This window comes from Canis lupus, chromosome 5, assembly GCF_048164855.1.
Source record: "Canis lupus baileyi chromosome 5, mCanLup2.hap1, whole genome shotgun sequence".
Classification (NCBI taxonomy): domain Eukaryota; kingdom Metazoa; phylum Chordata; class Mammalia; order Carnivora; family Canidae; genus Canis; species Canis lupus.
Window position 1 is genome coordinate 14,977,154 of NC_132842.1, and position 11,187 is coordinate 14,988,340.

General features: G+C 35.3%; 1 pseudogene; it reads right to left on the reverse strand.

Annotated features, from left to right (window-relative positions):
- The window catches only part of LOC140633123 (E3 UFM1-protein ligase 1-like), a 29,469-nt pseudogene extending 19,719 nt beyond the window's left edge, over positions 1 to 9,750 (reverse strand).
- Positions 9,751 to 11,187: the final 1,437 nt, after the last annotated feature.

Below are 11,187 nucleotides of genomic sequence, written 5' to 3' on the forward strand. Positions count from 1 at the left end.
ACTATATATCTAAAATATGGGGGGAGAGAAGTAAAGAATGGATTTGAACATAAGCAACCATCAACTTAATATAGACTGTTACATGCATAAAATGTTATATGTAAACCTAATGATAACCACAAATCAAAAACTACTAATAAATATGCAAAAACTAAAGAGAAAGGAATCCAAGTATATCAGTAAAGAAAGCCAGCAAACTGTAACAGAAGAGAGCAAGAGAATAAAGGAACAGAGAAGAAATATAAAAAGAACCAAAAAACAAGTAAAAATGGCAAGAAGTACATACTTATCAATAATTATTTTGAATGGAAATGGACTCAATGCTCCCGTCAAAAGATATAAGGTGACTGAATGGATACAAATGCAAGATCCATATGCTGCCTACAAGAGACTCATTTCAGAAACTAAAGACACACACAGATTGAAAGTGAAGGGATAGAAAAGCACTTATCATGAAAATGGAAGCAAAAAGAAAGCCAGGTAGCAATACTTATTATCAGACAAAATAGACTTTAAACAAAAACAGTAATAAGAGACAAAGATGGACAGTATATAATCATAAAGGGAACAATCCAACAAGAAGATATAACAATTGTAAATATTTATGCACCCGACATGGGAGCACCCAAATACATAAAGCAGCTAATAACAACATAAAGGAAATAATCAATAGTAATATAATAATAGTAGGGAACTATAACACCCTACTTACATCAATAGATAAATCACCCAAACAGAAAATCAACAAGGAAACAGTGGCTTTGAATAACGCATTATACCAGATGGATCTAACAGACATACTCAGAACATTCCATCCTAAAACAACAGTATACAAACTCTTTTCAAGGACACATGGAACATTCTCCAGAATGCATCACACACATATTAGGCCATAAAACAAGTCTCAACAAATTAAAAGAGATACATCTTTTCTGACTACAATTCTATGAAACTAGAAATCAACCACAAGAAGAAACCTGGAAAGAATACAAATATATGAAGGTTAAATAACATGCAGCTAAACAATTAATGGGTCTACCAAGAATCAAAGGGGAAATCTAAAAACACATGGAGAAAATGAAAAAGAAAAACAACAGTCCAAAATCTTTGGGATGCAGCAAAGGTGTTCTAAGAGGGAATTTTATAACAATACAGGCCTACCTCATGCAACAAGAAAAATTTCAAATAAACAACCTAACCTTACACATAGGGGACCTATGAAAAGAGGAACAAACAAAATCTGAAACCAGTAGAAATAAGGAAATAATAAATATTAGAGCAGAAATAAATGAAATAAGAACTAAGAAAAAAAATAGAGGAACTTAATGGAACCAGGAGCTGGTTCTTTAAAAAGATCAATAAAATTGACAAATATTTAGTCAGATTCATCAAAAAAGAGAGGGGGGGGGGACTCAAATAAAATCAGAAATAAAAAGAGAAGAAATAACAAAACACAGAAGTACAAAGGATTATATAAGAGAACATTATGACAAATTATAAGGCAACAAAATGGACATACTAGTAGAAATAGATAAATTCCTAGAAACATATAGCCTCCCAAAACTGAATCAGGAAGTAGAAAATTTGAACAGATTGGTTATCAGCAATTAAATAAAATCAGTAAGGCACCTGGGTGTCTCAGTTGGTTAAGCATCTGCCTCTGGCTCAGGTCATGATCCCTGAGTGCTGGGATGGAGTCCCAGGTTGGGCTCCCTGCTCAGTGGAGAGCCTGGTTGTCCCTCTCCCCACCCCCTGCTCATGTTCTCTCTGACTATCTCTTTCTCTCAAATAAATAAATAAAATCTTAAAAAAATTAAATTAGTAATCAGAAAACTCACGACAAACAAAAGTCCAGGACCAAACAGCTTCACAGGTAAATTTGACCAAACATTTAAAGAAGAGTTATTACCTAGTCTTCTCAAACTATTTGAAAAAATAGAAGAGGAAAGAAAGCTTCCAAATTCATTCTATGAGGTTGGCCAAATATCAAAACCAAATAAAGACACTATCTAAAAAAACCTTCAGGCCAATATCTGATGAACATAGATGCAAAAGTCCTTAACAAAATATTAGCAAACCAAACCTAAGAATACATTACAAAACTATTAACATGAACAAGTTGGATATTGAGATATACACAAATCTGTAGTAATCAAAACAGTATGGTACTGGCACAAAATAAACACGTATATCAGTGTAACGGAATAGAGAGCCCAGAAATAAACCCATGATTATATATATATGGTCAATTATTCTTTGATAAAGAAGGCAAGAATATAAAATGGGAGAAAGACAGTCTCTTCAACAAATAGTGTTGGAGAACTGGACAGCTACATGCAATAGAATGAAATTGGACCCTTTCTTACACTATGCACAAAAATAAACTAAAATTTTATTAAATACCTAAATGTGGGACCTGAAACCATAAAAATCCTAGAAGAGGACACAGACAGTAATTTCTCTGACACCATCTGTAACAACATTTATCTAGATATGTTTCCTGATGCAAGGGAAACAAAAGTAAAAATAAGCTATTGGGACTATATCAAAATAAAAAGCTTCTGCACAGCAAAGAAACTTATTATCAAAACTAAAAGACAACCTATTTAATGGGAGAAGATTTTTGAAAATGTCATATCCAATAAAGAGTTAGTCTCCAAAATTATAAAGAACTTATAAGGGATGCCTGGGTGACTCAGTGGTTAAGTGTCTGCCTTTGACTCAGATCGTGATCCTGGAGTCCTGGGATCGAGTCCCAAATCAGGCTCCCTGCATGGAGCCTGCTTCTCCCTCTGCCTGCATCTCTCATGAATAAATAAACTTAAAAATCTTAAAAAAAAAGAACTTATAAAACTCAATACCAAATAAAACAAATAATTGAATTTAAAACTGGGCAGAAGACACAAACAGACATTTCTCCAAAGAGAAATCCAGATGGCCAATAGATACATGAAAAGATGTTCAACATCTCTCATCCTCAGGGAAATGCCAATCAAAACTACAATGAGATATCACTTCACACCTGTCAAAATGGCTAAAATCTAAAACACGAGAAACAACAAGCACTAGAGAGGATGTGGAGAAAAAGGAACACTCGTACATTGTTGTTGGAAATGCAAACTGGTGAAGCCAGTATGTAAAACACTATGAAGGTTCCTCAAATAATTAAAAACATAAATGCCACATGGTCCAGCAATTTCACTACAGGGTATCTACCCAAAGGATATGAAAAAACTAATTCAAAAAGATACATTCACCCTTATAGTTATTGTAGCATTATTTACAATAGCCAAACTATGGAAGCAACCCAAGTATCCATCCATAGATGAATGATAAAGAAGATGTGGTATATATATAATATATATATATATATATTATATATTATATATATATATTATATATTATATATTATATATTATACATTATATATATAATATTATCTATCCATAAAAAAGAATGAAATCTTGCTATTGCAACAACAGGAAGAAAATATATGAAAGTGCACAACACACTGGTAAAGGTGAAAAATACACAGTCAGACTTAGAAAAATGTAACTGTATATTAGGATAGTGTATTAACCACTCAACTATAGTTTAAATATTAAAGGAAAATGGTAGATTAACCATAGTACTATAAATTATTAATAAAAACACAACCTAAAAAGTGGTAAATTGTGACATTATTAATACAAAAGCAAGGAGTAAAAGGCTGAAGCCTTTATAGGTGATTGAAGGTAAGTTGTTATCAGCCTAAAACGGACGGTCTTATCTATGTCTTATGTAAATTCCATAGTAATCACAAAACAAAAACTTAGAGTAGATCCACAAAAGACAAAGAAAAGGGAAATTGTCTACCACCATGGAAAACCAGTTGACAAAGGTGGGTAGAAACAGAGAAAAAGAAACAATGGAAATATAAAACACCCAGAAAGCAGTTAATAAAATGGCATTAGTAAGTGCCTATATATCTATAATTACTCTAAATGTCAGTGAACTAAATTCACTAATCAAAAGACACAAAGTGGCTGGATGTGATGTATTTAATAAAACAAGGTCCCGCTACATACCATTAGCTATGAGACCAACTTCAGAACTAAGGATGCATTTAGACTCAAAGTGAAAAAAATAGAAAAATATATTCCATGAGCAACAGAATCAAAACCATAATATACCTAGGAATAAATTTAACCAAAGAAGTCAAGTATCTGTAGAATGAAAACTGTAACACTCTACTGAAAGAAACTGAAGAAGACAAAACAAATGCAAGGACATCCTGTGTTCATGGACCGGAAAAATTAATATTGTTAAAATGTCCATGCCAGCCAGAGCTAACTATAGATTCAGTACAATCCCTATAAAAATCTCAATGGCTATTTCCACAGAAAAAAAATCCTAAAGTTCATATGGAACCACAAAAGACACCAAAGAGCAAAAACAATCATAAGAAAATAAAACACAGAAACATTACACTTCTTGATTTCAAACTGTACTACAAGCTCTAATAATTATGGTTCTGGCATAAAAACCATAGAGCAATGGAACCAAATAGAGAGTCCAGAATTAAACCCCTACATATATAGTCAACTAATATTGACAAGGGAGACAAGCATACTAATGAAGAAAGAACAGCATCTTCAACAAATGGTGCTTAGGAGACGTGGAAAGCCACTTACAGGAAAAATGAAATTAGACTCCCACCATCACCATTCATAAAAATGAACTCAAAATGAACAAAGACTTAAACATAAGACTTGAAACTAAACTCATAGAAGAAAACATGAGGAAAAGATCCTTGACACTGGTCTTGGCAGTGCTTTTTTGGATGAGAAATCAAGAACACAGGCCACATGGACAGGAAAAAAAACAAAAAACAAAAAACAAAGTAGGATTGCATCAAATTTAAAAGCTTCTGCGCTGCAAATGATACTCTGTAAAATGAAAAGGTAACCCAGAAAATGGAAGAAAATATTTGCAAACCATGTATCATATAAGGGGTTAATATCCAAAATTCATAAAGAGCTCTTATATTTCAATAACAAAATTACAAAAAATCCAATAAAAAAATGGGCAAAGGAACTAAATAGACATTTTTCCAAAGAAGACATTCAAATGGCCAACAGATACTTGAAAAATGCTCAACATCACTAATCATTAAGAAATACAAATCAAAACCACAATGAGCTCACCTCACCCCTCTAAATATGGCTATCATCAAGAATTCAAGAGATAACAAATGGTAGTAAGGATTTGGAGAAAAGAAAACCCTTGTGCACTGTTCGTAGGATTGCAAACTGATTCAACCACTATAGAGAATAGTATGGAGCGTCATCAAAAATTAAAAATAGAAATAACATATGATCCAGTAATTCCTCTACTGGGTATTTATCCAAAGAAAACAAAAAACACTAACTCAAAAAGATATATACCCCTATGCTTATTGCAGCATTACATTACTGACAGTAGCCAAAATATGGAAGCAACCCTAGATGAACTGATTGAAAAGATGTGGTATGTGTACACAGACACACACACACACACACACTCTCACTGGATATTACTCAGCCATAAAAAAGAATGGCATCTTGCCATTTGCAACAACATGGGTGGACCTAGAGGGTATTATACTAAGTGAATAAATGAGACAGAGAAAGACAAATACTATATGATTTCATTTATATGTAGAACCTAAAAACAAAACAAAACAGAAACAGATCCATAAATACAAAGAACAAATTGGTGGCTGCTAGGGAGGAAGGCAGTGGAGGGAGGGACAAAATTAGTGAATGGGAGTGGGTGATACAGGCTTCCAGTTACAGAGTAAATACCTCATGGAGATAAAATGTACAGCATAGGGAACATAGTAGTACTGTGAAATAGTACTGTAGGGTGGCAGGACAGACGGTAACTACATTTGTGGTGAACAGGGTGTAACATACACAGTTGTCAGATCACTATGTTGTAGACCTGAAACTAATGTAAAATAAAAACAGATACTGTTAAAATAATGCAAACATAAGGTACAGAATAGGAGAAGACAGTAGCGGCTCCCATATTTGATAAAGAACTTGTATCCTGAACGCAAATATAATACTCAATAATAAGAAAACAAAAGTTGAAGGCTGCTAAGAGTAAATCTTAAAAGTTCTCATCACAGAAAAAAAAATTGTAACTATGTTTGGTGACAGATGATCATTTTGCAAAATAAACAAATACCAGATCATTGTGTGGTACCGTTGAAACTCACATAACATTATAGGTCAATTATACCTCAATTTTTTAAAAAGTAAAGAACTCAATTTTTAAATTGCAAAATATTTGGTGAAACACTTTAATAAAGAATATATATAAAGATAAACTAAGTATATTTTATGTGGTAATAAGAATAAAGATGATGCAAATAGGATGTTGCAACATGGTTGACTAGGAGGTCTAACCCAAACTCCTCACAAAACAAGAATTTAACAACTACTCACAGATCAGGGATGTCTGGGTGGCTCAGTGGTTGAGCATCTGCCTTCGGCCCAGGGTGTGATCCTGGAGTCCCGGGATCGAGTCCCACATCGGGCTCCTTGCATGGAGCCTGCTTCTCCCTCTGCCTCTCTCTCTCTGTGTCTCTCATGAATAAATAAACAAAATATTAAAAAAAAAACTACTCGCAGATTAATGAGTATCGGGGAGGGCTTGAGAGTACAATTAAGAAGCTGCAGTGACCAAGGGAAACACGAAAACCCAAGATGGCTGCATAGTAAGATGGAGAAAGCATTGTATCTGTGCCACTTCATTCCTCAAGCCAGGATAACTTGGCACCAAGAGACTCCCTCAGCCGTGACATTCCTCCATAAGGGAAAGGAGAACAGGAGAACTGGAGCAGCTTTTGCCATTGGGGACCCTGGCAGCCCTTGCTGTGGCTATCGATGCTCTGAAATCTTCATTGTCCAGTAGTCTCTCAATCTTTTTTCTTTTTTAAGATTTTATTTATTTATTCATGAGAGACACAGAGAGAGAGGCAGAGACATAGGCAGAGGGAGAAGCAGGCTCCCTGCAGGGAGCCTGATACAGAACTCAATCCCAGGACCCCAGGATCATGACCTGAGCTGAAGGCAGACACTCTACCACTAAGCCAGACAGGTGCTCCAATCCCTTAGTTTTTATTGACGCCGACTCCAGCTGACAGATCTACCCAGAGCCACAACCACTGCTGTACTCCTGAATCCAGAGCCAGAGACACGGCTATGCTTCCCCAGGATCAGAGATATCATACCCCATTCCTCAGCTCTGGTGCTTCATTTGCACATTGTGGTCCTGGAACCACTGCACTTACCCCTGAAACAGACAGCCCTCCCCTCACCCCTGCTCTGAGAACTGGTGCCATCATGCACTCCTGGAAACAGTGTCTTCAGACCCAGTCTAGAACCAGCACTGTCATGCACACCACCTAGCCAATGCCCTCATGCTCACTTACAGGTGGTTTTTTCCCTACCAAAGCCAATCCATAGAATCTGAAAGAGGTGACTTCCTTCAAAAGTAGAGACACCAACACAAGGCTACAGAACCATGAAAAAAAAAGAAAAGGAAGCCTGATGTAAACAAATGAACACAACAAATTTCCAGTAACTGACCCTAAAGGAATAGATTGCCTGACAAAGAATTCAAAATAACTGACAAAAAGAAGCTCAGTGAGCTACAAAGGTACATGGAAAGACAACTGAACGAAATCAGGAAAACAATACATGAAGAAAATAAGTTCAGCAAAGACAGAGAAGTCCTAAAAAAGAATCAAACAAAAATTCTAGAGATGAATGAAAACAAAAATGCAAAAGAGCTCTTCAACAGCGGAGTGAATCAAACAGAAGAGAGAATTAGTGAACTCACGTTCATAATATTTGAAATTATCCAGTCAGAGAAAAAAAATTAAAAGAAGACACCTGCTCCCCAATGTTTCTAGCAGCAATGTCCACAATAGCCAAACTGCAGAAGGAGCCTCGGTGTCCATCGAAAGATGAATGGATAAAGAAGATGTGGTTTATGTATACAATGGAATTTTACTTAGTCTTTAGAAACGACAAATACCCACCATTTGCTTCGATGTGGATGGAACTGGAGGGTATTATGCTGAGTGAAGTAAGTCAATCAGAGAATGACAAACATTATATGGTTTCACTCATATGGTGAATATAAAAAATAGTGAAAGGGGAGAAAATGAGTGGGAAATATCAGAGAGGGAGACAGAACATGAGAGACTCCTCTAACTCTGGGAAACAAACAAGGAGTGGTGGAAGGGGAGGTGGGCGGGGGGGTGATGGGCACTGAGGGGGGCACTTGGTGGGATGAGCACTGGGTGTTACGCTATATGTTGGCAAATCGAACTCCAATAAAATATATACATATTAAAAAAAATAAAAGAAGGAAGAAAGCCCATGGGTTTTATACAAATTATAGAAGTCCCACAATAAGAAGGAAGAAAAAGGGCAACTGCTTATTATAAAAATATGCTTATTATAAAAATAATGATCCCCCCAAAAGCCCCAAATCTGGGGAAGAAAGCAGACATGCAGATTCAATAAGTTTAAAAGATGCCAAATAGGCTGAACACAAAGAGATCTGCAATAAAACATATTACAATTGTCAAAAGTCAAAAACAAAGGGAGAATGTTAAAAACAGCAGAAAAGAAATGGCTTCACATGTAAGGGACCCCCTCAGACTATCACCAGGTCCCTTAATAGAAATTTTGCAGGCCAGGAGAGGGGTGGAAGATATATTCAGAGTATTTAGCAAAGCCATCTTTTAAAAATGAAGAAGAGATCAATTTTTCCCCAAGCCAACAAAACTGAGGAACTTTGTCACCATTAGACCTTACATTAGTCTTACAAGAAATGCTTAAGGGAGATCTTCAAATTGAAGTGAAAACACACTAAACAGCAATGCAAAAGCATATGAAATAATGGATCTCACTGGTAAGGTAATTGTATGAACAAATAAAGAATAGTGTAACTGAGTAATGATAGTATGTAAATTACTTTCAATCCAAATATAAAAGTTAAAGGGTAAAAATATATTAATAAATACACAATATAAAAAGAAGCAACCTCTGAGTAGAAGAACACAACGTGTTGGGAGGAGAGTAAAAGTGTAGAATTTTCATACAAAGCTGAAAATAGATGGTTATAATGATAATATTTTTATGCACACCTTGAGGTAACCACTAAAAAAAACCCCTATAATATATACATAAAAGATAGAGAAAAATATCAAATCAAATCACCACACACATAAAATATCATCAAACAACAAAGGAAGCTAGCATGAGAAGAGCAAAACTTCTCTAAAACAGACAGAAAACTATTAATAAAATGGCAATAGGAAATTTCTACCTAACAACAAAATAATAATAAAAATAATAAAAATAAAAGATGAATACCTACCATTTGCCTCCACGTGGATGGAATTGGAGAGTATTATCCTGAGTGAAGTTAAGTCAATCAGAGAAGGACAATCATTATACGGTTTCAATCATAGGTGGAATATAAGAAATAGTGAAAGGGATTATAAGGGAAAGGATGGGAACTGGGTGGGAAAAATTAGAGAGGGAGACAAACCATGATGTTCAAGTCAGTTTCAAAGCAGCTTGGGAGGCCCGCTCTGGTCTCCTCAGAAAGTCTTCTTATGTGATAAACCTTTGCCTACCTCCCTGGTCTGTGTGTGGCATTGTCAATCTTGAAATCCAAACCAAACTTTAGCTGGGGATCCATCGTACCAATACCAGGTAATCAAAACACCATTAAATGGCTAAAATTAGAAAACCTGACTATATTAAATGTTAGAGAGGATGAGGAGGAAGTAGAACAATTATACATAGAAGAAAGTAATGCACAACTGCTTTGGAAAATAATTTGTCAGTTTCTTAAAAAGCCAAATAGACATTGACCCTATGACCCAGCAATTCTGCTCTTAGGTATTTGCCTAGGAGGAAAGAAAGCCTATGTTCAAATAAAGACTTGTACATGGAATGTTCATAGCAGCTTTATTTATAACAGCTTCAAACTGGAAATGACCCAGATAGTTCATAAAATGGAACACTATTCAGTAATTTTAAAAAATTAAACTGGTTATAAATGTAAAAATATGGATGAGTCTCCAAAATTTGTGCAGATTAAAAGAAGAGTACACACTGTAATTTCCCATTTATATAATTTCTACTTGCAAATATCTACAATGACAGAAAGCAGAAAACGGTTGTCTGGAGACCAGGTTAGGAATGGAACAAAGGTGTTGGTGGGGGTGGGGAGGTGGGGAGCAGGAGTTAAAGATTAAAAGGATGCAACATGGAAATTTTGGAAATGATAAATGTATCAAATGTATCCAGTATCTTGATTTTGGTGATGGGTGTATGCCTAGGTCAAAACATGAAATTTCACACTTCATGTTTTATATGGAAATTGTACTTTGAATTTTTTCTTTTAAAGATTGGATAATTTCACCTTGAATATTTGTTGACAGAAGAATAAATACTAAGGATTGTGATCCAAGACACAATGTGTCTCGGATTTCCCCCAAAGGTCATTCTGGGTATTCTCTTCAATTTTCCCATTTTCATTCCTTTTTTGAATCCTGTCTTCCTCTTTCTTGGTTTGCACCCTCATGTTATGCAAGACACCCTTCAGGGGTAGTATGAGAAAGGGCATTTCTGTAAAATTACCTGAATAGTATTTATAGGATACCTTGGCTAGGCACAGAATTTCAGGTCAGAATTTCTTTTCCATTAGAACCTGGAAGGGCTTGGCTATTGCCTTGTTTCCCTTGTTGCTGTCAAAAAGATCAAAGCTATTATTCCTGATAATATTCCTTTGTACATAGACATTGTTTTTTGTACATGATCTTTCCTTTTCTTCACTCCCTTCAATCTCTCTGGGGGTCTGTAGGATTTTCTAATTGCTGCCATCAAAGTTTATGATGATGTGCTTTAGGATGAGTTTATTTATCCATTTTGCTAGTCTCTCAGCAAACATCTTCAACCTGAAAACTCATTATCCTTTAACTTTGACAAATTTTCTCAAGGAGTTTTCCCTCTTTTTTTTTTCCTTTCTCTCAATGGTAGATCAACTCTTCAGGTTTCAGTCGGACCTACTGCTTTTGCTCCATTGATTTTCTTACCTTTTCTTTTCTTTTTTTTTTTAATCTTTCTTGAG